At 45.7% G+C, this 17573-nt stretch overlaps 1 long non-coding RNA gene across 1 annotated transcript in view; it reads left to right on the top strand.

The window, feature by feature from the left end:
- The first annotated feature begins 580 nt into the window (after window positions 1-580).
- The window catches only part of LOC138285005 (uncharacterized), a 67071-nt gene continuing 50078 nt past the window's right edge, over window positions 581-17573 (top strand). Inside the window, exon 1 of the long non-coding RNA XR_011201491.1 lies at window positions 581-716. This is a non-coding gene — a long non-coding RNA (uncharacterized lncRNA). The remainder of the gene's footprint in view (window positions 717-17573) is intronic.

Genomic DNA, 17573 nt, shown 5'->3' with positions numbered 1-17573 from the left:
TCCCTGTCACCCAGTGCAGCAAGGTGACTTCCTGCATGCCGCTGGGTGACTTGGCCACAAGTATGGCCCATAATGTGCTCCCTATTAGCAAATCTGATAGTTAAAAAAGTGCCCCACATTTACAAATCAGAGCAGTTTTAAACTTTTGAAGACAGTGTGTAGTTGTTTTGCTAGGTATGGAAGACTGTATGCATTTGTGCTAGCTGCAAGCAATTATTTTGGTAGTATCAAGAGAAATCAGCAATAAAAAACTGCCAAGCAGATCCTGAAACATGCCCGCAAACAGCCAGATAAACAGCCCACGCCCTGACCTGACCTCTTGCCCTGCCTGATTGCCCTATAGGCTCTTATGCGAGCTCGTTGTTCCTAGCTGCAGAGGCTTCTGAAAATTTCAAGCGAGAACGCATTCCCTGTTTACATTCTTGCCCGGCTCACCAGCAGCTCCGATTACCTTTTATAGGCTGGTAGCAGTAACTTCCCTGCAGGGATATTGTAAACAGCCTCGTGGCATCCTTGGCAGGACTGGCATCACCACATGCCGCTGCTTCCTGGAGAACAAAACACAACCCTGGGCTCGCACCTACCTACTCGTAAAGAACACTGTTTGGAGGGATGTGTGGATTTACAGGCCCAGAAGGTGTTGACCGTAGTTCTGAAAGGATCGGTGTACCTCTACCTCCTCATGCTGACATTCCAAGGGCTTTGGGGGCACCGCGGTGAGTGATTGACAGCTGCACTTTATCTGCCGGGCATTGAGGCCAGCCCAGTTGTGCCCAGAAGCTGACATGCCAATCAAACCTGAAGAAGCCGTAATGTTTATGGGTGATATCATGAGTCTACAGCTTAAAGGCGTCCTCTGTGAGATGTCGTTAAAAATGACAGGGGCGAGTTTAAATAGTTTGCATCCCAGAGATAGATGAGGGCGCTCTTAAATTGCCGACGGGTAGTCGCAATCCTGTGCGCTCCTAGCTCTGCTGTCTGCCGCAGATGCAGGCGAGATTTGAACGAGATGGGGCTGTTAATTCACTTTTGTGTTGCACTTAATCAAATCAACACAACTCATCTGTTCTTACACTCCAGCTCCATTATACTTGAAACTTCCAGGGACGTCAGAAATATGGGCGATAAAGAGTTGTGGAAAGGGGTGGGGGGCATTAAAATAATTTTCGAGAGCAGGAATCGATTTGATAACAATCCACTGATCACAGAGAACGCAGACATACCTCAGGTAAACCTCAAAGTCAGTGCTTTATTTGTCAAGAAAAAATACAGTGGCCCAAAGTGTTTTCATCAGGAGCTTGCTGAAGGAAGTGCAGAACGCTGAGGTTGCTGAATACCCGCCAACCTAGTCATGATTCAACTCCATGCCCCTTTCTGCCACCATCGTCACAATCGTACACTTTTTCTCTCTTTATCTCACGCTCGCCGATTCTTCATCATCCCTGCTTCCTCCTACTGTCAAAATTTCTCTTCCTCCCTCTTTGTCTTTTCTCTTCTAGGGGTACCACTGGCTGTCAGCTTTTCAGATTTGGTAATGCTTGTTTTCTTTTGCAATGGCTTTTGCAAATATTTATTTTGGGAGCCTACCAGGCCTTCCTGAACGTAAAAAACACAATGGCTTAAAGTCAAATGAATACATTTAGAAAAAATAGTCTAAAAAAAAGCACACATTGCTATAGGAGTCCTTGGCAGTGAAAACAACTACTGTGCGTGAGGAATCGGGGGGGGGGGGGGAGGGCTTCTCCGCAATGCTGAAGGAGCGTCACCCCACTGTCTCAAAGCAAGAAGCTGAAAAATAAAACGATATTTGATTATCGTTTTATTTTCCAGCTGCTGGCTCTGAGCCAGCATGTTCAGGAATGTGCGGGGCTGAGCCATGGGAGGGGGAGGAGGAGTGGAGTGAGTGCACTTAAGAGCGCATGTTAGTTTGCCCAGCTGTCCTAGGCCGACCAAACTGACATGTGCACTTAGGTTTCTCCAAACATGCTGTTTTGCACAGCTGGGTTGGAGAAACAGCACCGACTTCAGTGCACTGTCTGAGTGGCAGACCAAGCTGCTCAAACCAGTACTGTCACTGCTCTCATGCTAGGTATAGCATGAGAGCAGTGCCAGGATTGCTTGTGAAGCCTGTGCTGGTGTCCCATGGACTGCTGGGACAACATTATAGGGAGAGGAGCGAGGAGGGTGGCAGCAGACAGGTAAGTTTAAAAAAAAATATATTGTTTATTTTATTGTCTCCCATACCCACCCGACACACCCCTTGACATTTGTGGTGGCCGCCACTGGTGAGGATGTGCTGCTTGTGAAGACTGCCATCACTAATGGTGAAGTTTCCTAATGGCTGACGTCGGCTGACCTCTGACCCATTACACAGTACTATGGGCCAGATGTAGGTACAAAGCAAATTGCGACTTGCAATTTGCGAGTCCGAGCGACTCGCAAATTGCAACTCGCAATTTGCTATGCAGAACGGTGTCTCAGACACCGTCTGCGAGTCGCTATGGGGTCGCAAAGACCCACCTCATTAATATTAATGAGGTGGGTCGCAAATTGCGGCCCCATAGCGACTCAGGTGACTCACTGACATGGAGGCCTGCTGTAGTCAGCAGACCTCCATGTCCGTGACTGCTTTATAAATAAAGCAGTTTTTTTTTTTTCAAGTGTAGCCCGTTTTCCTTAAAGGAAAACGAGCTGCACTTAAAAAAAAATCCGAAACCTTTTGTTTCGGAATTTTTTCAGGGCAGGTAGTGGTCCCTTGGACCACTACCTGCCCTGAAAAAATATTTTGGGGTCCATTCACAAAGGGGAAGGGGTCTCATGGGGACCCCTTCCAATTTGCGAGTGGGTTACCATCCACTTCAAGTGGATGGAAACTGGTCGCAAATGGAATTGCATACCACTGTGAGTCGCAAATAGGAAAGGAACACCCCTTCCTATTTGCGAGTCAGAAATGCATTTTGCGAGTCGGTCCCGACTCGCAAAGTGCATTTCTGCATAGGAAACTCCGGTTTGCGACTCGCAAACGGCAATTTTTGCTGTTTGCGAGTCACAAACTGTTTCCTACATCTGGCCCTATATGTCATAGTGGGCAGACTAAAATGTGAATGACACAATAACAGACAAATGGATGAAGAGGGCTAGCTGAAAGCAACAATAAATAAATACATTATACATATAATTTTACTAAAATCAAAAGGTCTTGGCTAATGCCCAGGATCTAAAAAATACTTCCTGGTGCCCAACACCTGCAAGCATTGGCAAAAATTAAGCCCTGCTCAAGAAGAAACTGCACTTTGTGGCACATAGAGAATGGCATTTTCTCTATATTGCTTACAATTATCCCTAGTAGTCCTTTGCAATACTTCTGTTCTGTTTCGATCTAGGTGCAGCAGCACTACAGAAACATGCTAAGTATATAGTGGGTCTGCCCACTTTTGGAATGCACAAGAGTTGTGTACCCAAAACATGCTCTTCACTTCAGTGGCTTGGTATCATCTTCAGTGTTTTTGGGTCATTTTGATATTACGGAAGGTCCACATATTGGCCTGTTATGTGATTCTCACTGCGCCGGAGCAAAGGTAGACCTTGCTCAATGTAAATATATGCTCTGTTGTGTTAGTTGCTTGTAAAGCTCTTAACGCAAGCCACAGCCACCTCAATGTGCTTGATTGTGGGAGATGGAGGAGTGATCAGGAGAGAGGTAATAAGGGAAGTGTCTTGTGAGCTCTATGAGCTTCTCTAATACACCCTGCCACACCAGACAGAGGAACAGTGTCATATTTTAAGGTAATCAGTATCAGGAGTCTAGTGAGCTGGACAGGAAAGTGGGGACAGTATGTCAAGAGAAAGAGAGGAAAAGAGTTGGAAAACAGGTGAGCTCATGATCTGGTGGAAATAATGGCATTCATTTGCCTGTGAGCTTGCACCATATTATAGATTCAGGATAAGAACACCCTTGAGCATAGCGCTAACTGGGCCCCAAATGGGAGAGCATAATCAGTAAATAAGGATCCCACCAAAGGGAGTGGAGTCACACACTGCACCCTCCGATGTCTGGCAAATGAATGCTCATGCAGTGACATGAGCAGTGTGGTGGATGCCACAGGTGGTACTCGAGGTAGCTATGCTATGCTACCTGTATCACATGCATTAACTTCGCCAGCTGCTCAGGCACTCCAGAAACATCTTTATTTTCTCTCCAGGAGCATCATATGACACCCTCGTCTTCGCCAGCTCAATCAACTGAGGGTGTGCACTTACAAGAAGTATGTGGTTATCTGACTGCTTGTTTCCCACGGTCAGGGTGTCCTGGGTGTACACTGGGAATTTGAATCTGTTTTCACACACTAGGGAAACCTTGGCATTGCCATAGGGGAGCTGCCATTTGTCCAGTCCTGCCTGTAACACCCAAGGGTATGTATTTAGCATCCACATAAGTTAAAGTGTATAGGGACGAGGCACCATTCAAATAATAGGAATTGTTTATTCGTACGCCATAGTTACTCCAAAGCGCACACATACAAAACAGGGCACTCTAACAGCATGCAACCCATAATACAGTAGCACAATGTCACTGATCCCAGAATCATGAGTGGTACCCTCAGAAGTGTGCGATCATTCCAGCTTTCCATGCTGCAGTATTGGCATTGCACAAGATAAATCAGGGAAACAACCCTTTGTTTGTTTGTGGGCTACTGATGGCGTGCTGAGCCAAGAGCACTCAGCAAAGTAGTGCGCCTGACAAGGTAATCAGTCCATATACTTTTATTCATGGCTGCAAGTGAACTCAGTTTTCTACTGAAAAGCTGAATGTTTGAATCTCAAACTGAATGCTTCCAAAACAGAAATACTCACATGTGGCGACTGGAAAAATGATGACCCACTGTGCGCCTGGCCTGACGATCTGGAACCACCTCCTGAAGTATCCAAGGAAGTAAAAACCTTGGAATTACCATTGACTCCAAGTTAACAATGAAGGCCCAAGTGGACAAACTAGCATGATCACGCTTCATCACCTTGAAGACTCTGCTACGCATTTTCCAGCACCTCGGATTTCCACACAAGGTGCAAGCTACTATCTGTCTAGTACTATCCAAACTGGATTATGCCAATTGCCTCTACCATGGATCATCTCTATCTAGTATGAAAATTCTACAAAGTATTCAGAACTCAGCTGCCAGGCTACTATTATATGTAAAGCCACAAGTCCACATTTCCCCTGCCTTGAGAGCACTACACTGGTTACCGGTTGTCAGAAGATCCACCTTCAAACTGCTCTGTATCACCCACAAATCTATACATGGAAAAGGACCACTTTTCATCAGAAACAAAATAACCAAATACATTAAACAAATAACCCTCCACGCAAGATTGGCACCCTGCCTTAAAACACCACTATACAAGAAAAAGACAATAGGTGGTACATTCTTCTCTGTTTTAGCAGCCAAACTATGGAATTCATTAACCCAAATATAAGATCCACTGATAACTATATTGTCTTCAGAAGACTACTCAAGAGTTGGCTCTTCCTTCTTAACGACCATATTCAAACAGCAATGGACTGCGTATGCCTGTGTTGATAAATATTTAAAATCTGATTATGTGTATGTTATAGATATGTATAGTTCTTTGAGAAATAGTATAGTTACTATTTCATAATAATAAATTATACACATACTTTTTAAGCTTGTTTAATATATATTTACCCAAGGTTAAATATATATATATATATCAATATATATCAATATATATAAATATATATATATACATATATATATATATATATATGTATATGTATATATATATATATATGTGTGTGTGTGTGCATGTGTGTATTTATATATATGTGTGTATATACATATTTATATGTGTGTATATTATTCTGTGCTTGAAATGTTCATAGGTCATTGCATACCTCCTAGAAATGTTGTTATATTAGATACTTATGAATCCCTGCTTTATTTTTTAGATCACAATGAGCAAATGTTATGTTAACTATTTAACAGCAAGCATTTAGCTACCGAAAATCGAGGAAAGATAAATGAATGTTAGGAAAGTACACTTATTAATTGACATCAAATATTACAAATCTTGAAAGTCTGTGTTTATACAATACAATTTTACTTCTCATATTATTATACCCATTATTATATTCCTTGCACATATATTCCCTTACTATGTATTTACAAATCTATTTATTTATTATTTATTATTTGAAAAACAAATCAAAATATAAATTAAATTAAATCTATAAATAAGATTAAAAATAATTAAATATAAAAAAATATATATATATATAAATTTTAATCTCTCGTAAGCTTTACTCTGTCTCCCCATCACCCTATGTCTCTATCATTCTATCATCCATCTCCACACTGACTCATCCCAAAACCATTCTACTACTTTGATCTCCAAAATAACCATGCCTAAGCTCTCCCCTCTCTACCGTTTAGCTCACCCCACACCTCAGTTTACTACTATGATCTCCCAAACAACCCTACTACATACTCCCTCATTTATCTCACCTTTGACTCATCCAAAACCCATCCTACTACTATGATACTCTAACACCTTTCCTCAGACTCTACCCTCCGTCATCTCTCCTTTACTCATCCCAAGCTTCATCCTATTACTATACACTCCCAATTAACACTTCTGGATTCTTCCCTCCTTTATCCCTCCATTACTCTAGTCAATCCAACTCACGTATCCTCTGCTCAACTTAACTCATACTAATACTAATACTGTACTCATATTTCCCTATACTATTCCACCACTGATTCCTCTTGGGTTCCGGAGAAGCGTGCTACTCGCCAAAAAGCACTTTGTCACCTCAACAGGGGTAGTAAGCGCTATATAAATACAATTACAATTACAATCCAAGGCAAAGGCGGAATCCACCCATCTGCAAAATGTGCTGGATTCTGACAACGAAATCATGCTCCTGCCAGAAATGGGCCAGGCATTGATTATGATGAATCAGGATTGCTAAAACCAGGAATGTGGTAAATGGGCAACCTGAATATGTGAGGTGAAAAGCTTAAATTATGGAATCTGTCAACTGAGTGCATAAGGGAAAGGGTGGAATGAGGCCTTGCTTCACCACTGCGTATTTTGAGGTGATTGGGCCTTATTTAATTTATTTATTTGTTTTTTTTGTTTGTTAATTTCTGAAATTGTTTAATGTGCTAAAGGTAGCCTTTTGGGGGTGGAGCGCATCTAGCAAAGTAGGGTGGGAGCCCCAGGGGCTGGACTTGTTGACTCTGAGGGTGGGATTACGTTAGCACACACACCCAATTCATAATTAAAAGGCAGCAAACACTAAACTTGGCTTCAGTACACACAAGCTTTATTTACACATCAAAATCTATTGAGCAAACTTAGATATGCAGAAGGTTTAGTAACTGAATTTCAAATGTAAGTGAAAAGACAAACAGCTAGTTGTCTACCTTTTTTTATCTCCAGAGGTCAGGGAACATTATTTTTCGTCCCCTAAAGTCACTGAGAGACAGCTTGCCTGACATACCTCTGGCTCATTTCTCATCCTGGGGCCACCTGCAAATTATGCTCTAGGGGAGAGGTATAAGGAGAGGATATACATTCTGCTCTATGGAGCTTCCATATTTAATGTTAATGACTTTGGCAATGTAGGAAAGTACCATCTTGCCTGGCATGTTACCCCCATTTTTCACTGTATATATGTTGTTTTAGTTGTATGTGTCACTGGGACCCTGGTAACCCAGGGCCCCAGTGCTCATAAGTGTGCCTGAATGTGTTACCTGTGTAGTGACTAACTGTCTCACTGAGGCTCTGCTAACCAGAACCTCAGTGGTTATGCTCTCTCATTTCTTTCCAAATTGTCCCTGACAGGCTAGTGACCATTTTTACCAATTTACATTGGCTTACTGGAACACCCTTATAATTCCCTAGTATATGGTACTGAGGTACCCAGGGTATTGGGGTTCCAGGAGATCCCTATGGGCTACAGCATTTCTTTTGCCACCCATAGGGAGCTCTGACAATTCTTACACAGGCCTGCCACTGCAGCCTGAGTGAAATAACGTCCACGTTATTTCACAGCCATTTTACACTGCACTTAAGTAACTTATAAGTCACCTATATGTCTAACCTTTACCTGGTAAAGGTTAGGTGCAAAGTTACTTAGTGTGAGGGCACCCTGGCACTAGCCAAGGTGCCCCCACATTGTTCAGAGCCAATTCCCTGAACTTTGTGAGTGCGGGGACACCATTACACGCGTGCACTACATATAGGTCACTACCTATATGTAGCTTCACCATGGTAACTCCGAATATGGCCATGTAACATGTCTATGATCATGGAATTGCCCCCTCTATGCCATCCTGGCATAGTTGGCACAATCCCATGATCCCAGTGGTCTGTAGCACAGACCCTGGTACTGCCAAACTGCCCTTCCTGGGGTTTCACTGCAGCTGCTGCTGCTGCCAACCCCTCAGACAGGCAGCTGCCCTCCTGGGGTCCAGCCAGGCCTGGCCCAGGATGGCAGAACAAAGAACTTCCTCTGAGAGAGGGTGTGACACCCTCTCCCTTTGGAAAATGGTGTGAAGGCAGGGGAGGAGTAGCCTCCCCCAGCCTCTGGAAATGCTTTCTTGGGCACAGATGTGCCCAATTCTGCATAAGCCAGTCTACACCGGTTCAGGGACCCCTTAGCCCCTGCTCTGGCGCGAAACTGGACAAAGGAAAGGGGAGTGACCACTCCCCTGACCTGCACCTCCCCTGGGAGGTGTCCAGAGCTCCTCCAGTGTGCTCCAGACCTCTGCCATCTTGGAAACAGAGGTGCTGCTGGCACACTGGACTGCTCTGAGTGGCCAGTGCCACCAGGTGACGTCAGAGACTCCTGCTGATAGGCTCCTTCAGGTGTTAGTAGCCTATCCTCTCTCCTAAGTAGCCAAACCCTCTTTTCTGGCTATTTAGGGTCTCTGTCTCTGGGGAAACTTTAGATAACGAATGCAAGAGCTCATCCGAGTTCCTCTGCATCTCTCTCTTCACCTTCTGTTAAGGAAACGACCGCTGACCGCGCTGGAAGCCTGCAAACCTGCAACATAGTAGCAAAGACGACTACTGCAACTCTGTAACGCTGATCCTGCCGCCTTCTCGACTGTTTTCCTGCTTGTGCATGCTGTGGGGGTAGCCTGCCTCCTCTCTGCACCAGAAGCTCCGAAGAAATCTCCCGTGGGTCGACAGAATCTTCCCCCTGCAACCGCAGGCACCAAAAAGCTGCATCACCGGTCCCTTGGGTCTCCTCTCAGCACGACGAGCGAGGTCCCTCGAATCCAGCGACTCTGTCCAAGTGACCCCCACAGTCCAGTGACTCTTCAGCCCAAGTTTGGTGGAGGTAAGTCCTTGCCTCACCTCGCTGGGCTGCATTGCTGGGAACCGCGACTTTGCAGCTACTCCGGCCCCTGTGCACTTCCGGCGGAAATCCTTCGTGCACAGCCAAGCCTGGGTCCATGGTACTCTAACCTGCATTGCACGACTTTCTAAGTTGGTCTGCGGCGGCGTGGGACTCCTTTGTGCAACTTCGGCGAGCACCGTTTCACGCATCCTTGTAGTGCCTGTTTCTGGCACTTCTCCGGGTGCTACCTGCTTCAGTGAGGGCTCTTTGTCTTGCTCGACGTCCCTTCTCTCTTCAGGTCCAATTTGCGATCTCCTGGTCCCTCCTGGGCCCCAGCAGCGTCCAAAAACGCCAAACGCATGATTTGCGCCTAGCAAGGCTTGTTGGCATCCTTTCGGCGGGAAAACACTTTTGCACGACTCTCCAAGGTAAGTGGGATCCGTCCACCAAAGGGGAAGTCTCTAGCCCTTTTCTTTCCTGCAGAAACCTCAGCTTCTTCTGTTCAGTCGAAGCTTCTTTGCACCCGCAGCTGGCATTTCCTGGGCATCTGCCCATCTCCGACTTGCTTGTGACTTTTGGACTTGGTCCCCTTGTTCCACAGGTACCCTAGATTGGAAATCCACAGTTGTTGCATTGCTGGTTTGTGTCTTTCCTGCATTATTCCTCTAACACGACTCTTTTGTCCTTAGGGGAACTTTAGTGCACTTTGCACTCACTTTTCAGGGTCTTGGGGAGGGTTATTTTTCTAACTCTCACTATTTTCTAGTAGTCCCAGCGACCCTCTACAAGGTCACATAGGTTTGGGGTCCATTCGTGGTTCGCATTCCACTTTTAGAGTATATGGTTTGTGTTGCCCCTATCCCTATGTTTCCCCATTGCATCCTATTGTAACTATACATTGTTTGCACTGTTTTCTAAGACTATACTGCATATTTTTGCTATTGTGTATATATATCTTGTGTATATTTCCTATCCTCTCACTGAGGGTACACTCTAGGATACTTTGGCATATTGTCATAAAAATAAAGTCCCTTTATTTTTAGTATAACTGTGTATTGTGTTTTCTTATGATATTGTGCATATGACACTAAGTGGTACTGTAGTAGCTTCACACGTCTCCTAGTTCAGCCTAAGCTGCTCTGCTAAGCTACCATTATCTATCAGCCTAAGCTGCTAGACACCCTATACACTAATAAGGGATAACTGGGCCTGGTGCAAGGTGCAAGTACCCCTTGGTACTCACTACAAACCAGTCCAGCCTCCTACATTGGTTGTGCAGTGGTGGGATAAGTGCTTGAGACTACTTACCACTCTTGTCATTGTACTTTTCATAAGAGAAAAATATACAAAACAAGGTCAGTGTATATACACATAGCCAAAAAGTTTTGCATTTCCTCTTTTCACTCTTTTCTAAGTGCTGAAAAGTACTCCTAAACTTTCAAAAAGTTCTTAAAAGTTTAAAAAGTTTTTTTTCTGTCTTTCCCAAAAGTTCTGAAAACTTTTTTCTCTTTTTCTATCACTTTAACTCTCTCTAAAAAATGTCTGGCACAGGCCAAAGTGTTGATCTGTCCAAACTTGCATATGACAACCTTAGCTGGAAAAGAGCAAGGAGTCTCTGTATAGAGAGAGGTTTGAGTGTAGGGAAGAATCCTTCCTTGGAACTGTTACTTAACATGCTTAGAGAACAGGATAAGGCCATAGGTGCCCCATCTGTTGAAAAAGTACCTAATAGTTCCCAATCTGATTCAGGGACTCCCCCAGGAAAAGATTCAGGAAAGACACTTCCTAGCCTGCCCATTACTAGACAATCTAGCATAGATGGTAATGATGATGAGCCACACCAAATAAATAGTGTTGTCTCACATCATAGCAAAAGCATTTATTCTCACCATACTGGTAGTAATGTTTCTGCAAACCAAGCTGTTAGGGTGCCTTCTGTAAGGGACAGGTCTCCTTCTGTTCATTCCCATCATAGCTCTGTTTCTAGAAATGTCCCTCCCACCAACCCTGATGACAGAATGTTAGAGAGGGAACTCAATAAGTTGAGGATGGAACAAACCAGACTGAAGCTTAAAAAGCAACAGCTGGATTTGGATAGACAGTCTTTTGAATTAGAGAAGGAAAGACAGAAGTTGGGTTTAGATACCCATGGTGGCAGCAGCAGTATTCCCCATAGTCATCCTGCAAAAGAGCATGATTCCAGGAATCTGCACAAGATAGTTCCCCCTTATAAGGAGGGGGATGACATTAACAAGTGGTTTGCTGCACTTGAGAGGGCCTGTGTTGTACAGGATGTCCCTCAAAGGCAGTGGGCTGCTATCCTATGGCTATCATTTAGTGGAAAAGGTAGGGATAGGCTCCTTACTGTGAAAGAAATTGATGCTAATAATTTCCAAGTTCTTAAGAATGCACTCCTGGATGGTTATGGCTTAACCACTGAACAGTACAGGATAAAGTTCAGAGAGACCAAAAAGGAGTCTTCACAAGACTGGGTTGATTTTATTGACCAGGCAGTGAAGGCCTTTGAGGGGTGGTTACATGGCAGTAAAGTTACTGATTATGACAGCCTGTATAACTTGATCCTGAGAGAGCATATTCTTAATAATTGTGTGTCTGATTTGTTGCACCAGTACTTGGTGGACTCTGATCTGACCTCTCCCCAAGAATTGGGAAAGAAGGCAGACAAATGGGTCAGAACAAGAGTGAACAGAAAAGTTCATACAGGGGGTGACAAAGATGGCAACAAAAAGAAGGATGGTAAGTCTTCTGACAAGGGTGGGGACAAATCTAAAAATGAGTCTTCATCAGGCCCACAAAAACACTCTGGTGGGGGTGGTGGGTCCAAACCCTCCTTTAATCAGAACAAGGAAAAGAAACCATGGTGCTATTTATGTAAAATAAAAGGCCATTGGACAACAGATCCCAGTTGTCCAAAGAAAGGCACCACAGCTCCTACCACTACAACCCCTACTGCTACACCTAGTGTCCCTACTAATAGCAGTAGTGGTGGGAGCAAACCTACTAATAGCCAATCCAAGGGAGTAGCTGGGCTCACTTTTGGTAATTTAGTTGGGGTTGGTCTAATTAGGGAGACCACAGAGGCTACTTTAGTCTCTGAAGGGGCTATTGATTTAGCCACTTTGGTTGCTTGCCCCCATAACTTGGAGAAGTACAAGCAACTAACCCTAATAAATGGTGTTGAGGTCCAGGCCTACAGGGACACAGGTGCCAGTGTCACAATGGTGATTGAGAAACTGGTGCACCCTGAACAACACATACTTGGACACCAGTACCAAGTAACCGATGCTCACAACATAACACAAAGCCACCCCATGGCTGTTGTAAATCTCAACTGGGGGGGGGGGTAACTGGTCCAAAGAAAGTTGTGGTAGCTTCAGATTTACCTGTAGACTGTCTATTAGGGAATGATTTGGAGACATCAGCTTGGTCAGATGTGGAGTTGGAGGCCCATGCAGCAATGCTGGGCATCCCAGGGCATATTTTTGCTTTGACAAGGGCTCAGGCCAAAAAGCAAAAAGGACAGGGAAGCTTGGATCCTGGGACAATGGACCAAGTGCTACCTAAAGCTAGGGCTAGTAGAAGCAAACCACTTCCTACTATCCCTCCCTCTACAGTGGATTCAACTTCTGAGGAAGAAGAATTCCCTCCCTGTGCAGAACCTACACCAGAGGAGCTGGAAGCAGACACTGCTGAGCTTTTGGGTGAAGGGGGGCCTGCCAGAGAGGAGCTGAGTGTGGCACAGCAAACCTGTCCCACATTAGAGGGTCTCAGACAGCAAGCTGTCAAACAGGCTAATGGGGATGTCAGTGACTCTCACAGAGTTTACTGGGAGGACAACCTCTTGTACACTGAGCATAGGGATCCTAAACCTGGAGCTGCCAGGAGATTAGTGATTCCTCAGGAGTACAGAAAGTTCCTCCTAACACTGGCACATGACATTCCCTTAGCTGGGCACCTAGGACAAATGAAAACTTGGGACAGGCTTGTTCCCCTGTTTCATTGGCCTAGGATGTCTGAGGACACAAAGGAATTTTGTAAGTCCTGTGAAACCTGTCAAGCCAGTGGCAAGACAGGCGGCACTCCAAAGGCACCCCTTATCCCACTGCCTGTGGTTGGGGTTCCCTTTGAAAGGGTAGGGGTTGACATAGTTGGCCCCCTTGACCCTCCTACTGCTTCAGGCAATAGGTTTATCTTAGTGGTAGTGGACCATGCCACAAGATATCCTGAAGCTATTCCTTTAAGGACCACTACAGCACCTGCAGTGGCAAAGGCCCTCCTGGGAATATTTTCCAGGGTGGGCTTCCCAAAGGAAGTAGTATCAGACAGAGGAAGCAATTTCATGTCTGCATACTTAAAGACCATGTGGAAGGAGTGTGGTGTAACGTACAAGTTCACAACACCCTATCATCCACAAACAAATGGACTGGTGGAGAGATTTAATAAAACTCTCAAAGGCATGATTATGGGTCTCCCTGAAAAACTCTGCAGGAGATGGGATATCCTTCTACCATGCCTCCTTTTTGCCTACAGGGAGGTACCCCAGAAAGGAGTGGGCTTCAGCCCCTTTGAACTTCTTTTTGGACACCCTGTTAGGGGTCCACTCACACTTGTAAAGGAGGGTTGGGAACAACCTTTAAAAGCTCCTAAGCAGGATATTGTGGATTATGTACTTGGCCTCAGATCAAGGATGGCTGAGTACATGAAAAAGGACAGTAAAAACCTTCAGGCCAGCCAAGAGCTCCAGAAGCAATGGCATGATCAGAAGGCTGTTTTGGTTCAGTACCAACCAGGGCAGATAGTGTGGGTCTTGGAGCCTGTGGCCCCAAGAGCACTCCAAGATAAATGGAGTGGACCCCACACAATTGTTGAAAAGAAGGGTGAAGTCACCTACTTGGTTGACTTAGGCACTGCCAGGAGTCCCCTTAGGGTGCTCCATGTCAACCGCCTGAAACCCTACTATGACAGGGCTGATCTCACCCTACTCATGGCAACTGATGAGGGACAGGAAGAAGACAGTGATCCTCTACCTGATCTCTTCTCTTCCACAGAACAAGATGCTCTTGTGGAAGGTGTAGTTTTGGCTGATTGTCTTACTGCTGAGCAGAAAGATAATTGCATAAATCTCCTAGGACAATTTTCAGAACTCTTCTCCACTGTGCCAGGCACCACTTCTTGGTGTGAGCACACTATAGATACTGGAGACAGTTTACCTGTCAAAAGTAAGATCTATAGGCAGCCTGACCATGTCAGGGACTGCATAAAGCAAGAAGTTCAGAAAATGTTGGAACTAGGAGTGGTTGAGCACTCTGACAGTCCATGGGCTTCTCCTGTGGTACTGGTACCAAACCCCAATTCTAAAGATGGAAAGAAGGAAATGCGGTTTTGTGTAGACTATAGAGGTCTCAACTTGGTAACCAAAACTGATGCTCACCCTATACCCAGGGCAGATGAGCTCATAGATACACTGGCATCTGCCAAGTATCTAAGCACTTTTGATTTGACTGCAGGGTATTGGCAGATCAAATTGTCAGAAGATGCTAAACCTAAGACTGCATTTTCTACCATTGGAGGACATTACCAGTTTACTGTAATGCCTTTTGGTTTGAAAAATGCACCTGCCACTTTTCAGAGGTTGGTGAACACAGTCCTGCAAGGGCTGGAAGCTTTCAGTGCAGCATATTTGGACGATATAGCTGTCTTTAGCTCCAGCTGGGATGATCACCTGGTCCACCTATGGAAAGTTTTGGAGGCTCTGCAAAAGGCAGGCCTCACTATCAAGGCTTCAAAGTGCCAGATAGGGCAGGGTAAGGTGGTTTATCTGGGACACCTTGTTGGTGGGGAACAGATTGCACCACTTCAGGGGAAAATCCAAACTATCATTGATTGGGTTCCCCCTACCACTCAGACTCAGGTGAGAGCCTTCCTAGGCCTCACTGGGTATTACAGGAGGTTCATTAAGAACTATGGCTCCATTGCAGCCCCTCTTAATGACCTCACATCCAAGAAAATGCCTAAAAAGGTATTATGGACAGCAAGCTGTCAGAAAGCTTTTGAGGAGCTGAAGCAGGCCATGTGCTCTGCACCTGTCCTGAAAAGCCCTTGTTACTCTAAAAAATTCTATGTCCAAACTGATGCATCTGAATTAGGAGTAGGGGCAGTCCTATCACAACTTAATTCTGAGGGCCAGGATCAACCTGTTGCTTTTATTAGTAGGAGGTTGACCCCTAGAGAAAAGCGTTGGTCTGCCATTGAGAGGGAGGCCTTTGCTGTGGTCTGGGCTCTGAAGAAGTTGAGGCCATACCTGTTTGGCACTCACTTCATTGTTCAGACAGACCACAAACCTCTACTTTGGCTAAAACAAATGAAAGGTGAAAATCCTAAATTGTTGAGGTGGTCCATATCCCTACAGGGAATGGACTATACAGTGGAACATAGACCTGGGAGTAGCCACTCCAATGCAGATGGACTCTCCAGATATTTCCACTTAGACAATGAAGACTCATCAGGTCATGGCTAGTCTTATTGTCCTTCGTTTGGGGGGGGGGGTTGTGTAGGAAAGTACCATCTTGCCTGGCATGTTACCCCCATTTTTCACTGTATATATGTTGTTTTAGTTGTATGTGTCACTGGGACCCTGGTAACCCAGGGCCCCAGTGCTCATAAGTGTGCCTGAATGTGTTACCTGTGTAGTGACTAACTGTCTCACTGAGGCTCTGCTAACCAGAACCTCAGTGGTTATGCTCTCTCATTTCTTTCCAAATTGTCACTGACAGGCTAGTGACCATTTTTACCAATTTACATTGGCTTACTGGAACACCCTTATAATTCCCTAGTATATGGTACTGAGGTACCCAGGGTATTGGGGTTCCAGGAGATCCCTATGGGCTGCAGCATTTCTTTTGCCACCCATAGGGAGCTCTGACAATTCTTACACAGGCCTGCCACTGCAGCCTGAGTGAAATAACGTCCACATTATTTCACAGCCATTTTACACTGCACTTAAGTAACTTATAAGTCACCTATATGTCTAACCTTTACCTGGTAAAGGTTAGGTGCAAAGTTACTTAGTGTGAGGGCACCCTGGCACTAGCCAAGGTGCCCCCACATTGTTCAGAGCCAATTCCCTGAACTTTGTGAGTGCGGGGACACCATTACACGCGTGCACTACATATAGGTCACTACCTATATGTAGCTTCACCATGGTAACTCCGAATATGGCCATGTAACATGTCTATGATCATGGAATTGCCCCCTCTATGCCATCCTGGCATAGTTGGCACAGTCCCATGATCCCAGTGGTCTGTAGCACAGACCCTGGTACTGCCAAACTGCCCTTCCTGGGGTTTCACTGCAGCTGCTGCTGCTGCCAACCCCTCAGACAGGCAGCTGCCCTCCTGGGGTCCTGCCAGGCCTGGCCCAGGATGGCAGAACAAAGAACTTCCTCTGAGAGAGGGTGTGACACCCTCTCCCTTTGGAAAATGGTGTGAAGGCAGGGGAGGAGTAGCCTCCCCCAGCCTCTGGAAATGCTTTCTTGGGCACAGATGTGCCCAATTCTGCATAAGCCAGTCTACACCGGTTCAGGGACCCCTTAGCCCCTGCTCTGGCGTGAAACTGGACAAAGGAAAGGGGAGTGACCACTCCCCTGACCTGCACCTCCCCTGGGAGGTGTCCAGAGCTCCTCCAGTGTGCTCCAGACCTCTGCCATCTTGGAAACAGAGGTGCTGCTGGCACACTGGACTGCTCTGAGTGGCCAGTGCCACCAGGTGACGTCAGAGACTCCTGCTGATAGGCTCCTTCAGGTGTTAGTAGCCTATCCTCTCTCCTAAGTAGCCAAACCCTCTTTTCTGGCTATTTAGGGTCTCTCTCTTCACCTTCTGATAAGGAAACGACCGCTGACCGCGCTGGAAGCCTGCAAACCTGCAACATAGTAGCAAAGACGACTACTGCAACTCTGTAACGCTGATCCTGCCGCCTTCTCGACTGTTTTCCTGCTTGTGCATGCTGTGGGGGTAGCCTGCCTCCTCTCTGCACCAGAAGCTCCGAAGAAATCTCCCGTGGGTCGACGGAATCTTCCCCCTGCAACCGCAGGCACCAAAAAGCTGCATCACTGGTCCCTTGGGTCTCCTCTCAGCACGACGAGCGAGGTCCCTCGAATCCAGCGACTCTGTCCAAGTGACCC

The sequence above is a fragment of the Pleurodeles waltl genome, chromosome 3_1 (genome assembly GCF_031143425.1).
Source record: "Pleurodeles waltl isolate 20211129_DDA chromosome 3_1, aPleWal1.hap1.20221129, whole genome shotgun sequence".
In the NCBI taxonomy this organism is placed as follows: Eukaryota; Metazoa; Chordata; class Amphibia; order Caudata; family Salamandridae; genus Pleurodeles; species Pleurodeles waltl.
The sequence above is the reverse complement of the archived record's forward strand: the minus strand, read 5'-3'. Positions and strand labels throughout refer to the sequence as shown.